Genomic DNA, 1,878 nt, shown 5'->3' on the forward strand with positions numbered 1-1,878 from the left:
ACCAATGTTTATGATAAGCTTTTAGATGATTCTATGACGAACCCGGACTAGCTCCTTGTTTCCCCTATCAATGACGGAAGGCAAGCCTTTTCCCTATAAAATCATCCCATCTCGAAGAGAGAAGATATCAACCCGTTGTAACAAGGATTTGTTAATTCTGACCCCAAATTAGTTGGCGAAGCCCAGTTTTCAAGGTGTATCCATTTATGACTAAGAGAATGAATAGAAGACCATTTTCAAGAAGAGAAGAAAAAAAAGATGAAAAAGAATGAAAAGATGAGAAGAAAAAAAAAGGACAAAAAAAAAGCAAAAGAAAAAAAAATGAAAAAAGATGAAAGAAAAAGAAAAAAGAAAAAAGATGTTGAAGTTATTGCGGAACGCTTTTGGTTGAATGTCGAAGTTACGGAAGCCAGAAGTCAAGTCAAGTACCCATAGTTGAAGTTCAATGGGCGAAGCCCAAAAGCTTAAGTAGTAACCTCTTTACCCCTAAGTCCTTCCTGAGACAGTTACAAGGGTATAGTCGGGAATTTTGAGAATCATTCCGCTTGTGTTGTTATACCTAGCCTTTAGGGTCCAGACATGGAAATTTGAACCCACGTCGATTCCCAACCCATTTGTACTCGGGTTCATCAAACCCGAGACACCATTTCCAACCACGTTATAAGCCATAGCCCTTGGCCTTAACACCACGAAACGAGCCTTCAGAATGATGGTTTACCTTACGAACCTATTTTTACCAAGCTCCACATCCCAAAGAATCAAAACCTTTTGTACCAACCCTAGACACGGGATACAACGGTACCTTACAGGCTAGAATGGGATACGACATGATACCTTAGGTGAAACCTTTGAGTGTGTACACACAATCAAAATGTCATGTTTATGCACCAAGATCGAACTACGTCGGATTTGATTTCGCTCCACGCGAATACGTAGGCAGTCCTTCAGAATAAGGGATTCAATCCACCCATCATCCAAGTTGTCATCTTGTCGGTTTCTTACGGGTTTTAACCAAGTCCAAATGAAGCCACCTTTGTTTGAGTTGGTCTTAGTACTCGATGTAAGCTAGGATAAGGATATAGGTTTAGATGAATAGTATCAAGTCTCAGAATGAGCTTTATCGAACGGTTTAAGCAAAGATGCTGAGTCATATAGATGTAGGTTTGTGGTGGGAACAGAAAATATGAAAAACCCGCTGAAAAGAAAGAAGGCGTGGAAGAAAGATAGTAAAAGCCCGCTGAAAAGAAAGAAGGCGGTGGCAAGAAATGATGAATACTCGCTGAAAAGAAAGGAGGCGAGGAGAAGAGTGGCAGAATGTTCCCAACAAGAGTGATGTCTGATGTCCAACTGTTCTCATAAAATCAGTCTGTGTTTAGTGTCTAGGCGAGGCTAACGTTGTTGCTCCGTGAGTTTAATCAACCTTGTCAATGCCAAGTGATCTTGATTCCCATGTGCCCTTGGGAGCACGCCCATGCCATACGATATCTGTGTCTCAAGTCCGATGGCCTTGTGATTCCTATTTTCCATCTTTTGGGTGCGCCAGAATGGCCAATTTACATTTCTACCCCCAACAAGTCAATAATTGAATTAAAACCCGTGCACACTTGCGGTTTTATTTTCCTTTTTTGTTTTACGGTAGCGGGCTACGCCCACGTTATTTACGAGTCATACAAATGCGTGTCCGAGTCGTATTTCGTGCTCACCCGTCAAGGTTCGATTTCAAAATGCCAAATTTTTCGAATTCAAATTTCAAAAACTTTTTGCGAATTGTGGATAGATGATGCAAGTAGTGGAATCTTTGTGGGTCGATGATCCAATCCTTCGAAATTCAAATTCAATTTTTGAAGGGTCAATGGCCCAATTATTCAAAATTTTCAA

This window comes from Silene latifolia, chromosome 2 (genome assembly GCF_048544455.1).
Source record: "Silene latifolia isolate original U9 population chromosome 2, ASM4854445v1, whole genome shotgun sequence".
In the NCBI taxonomy this organism is placed as follows: Eukaryota; Viridiplantae; Streptophyta; class Magnoliopsida; order Caryophyllales; family Caryophyllaceae; genus Silene; species Silene latifolia.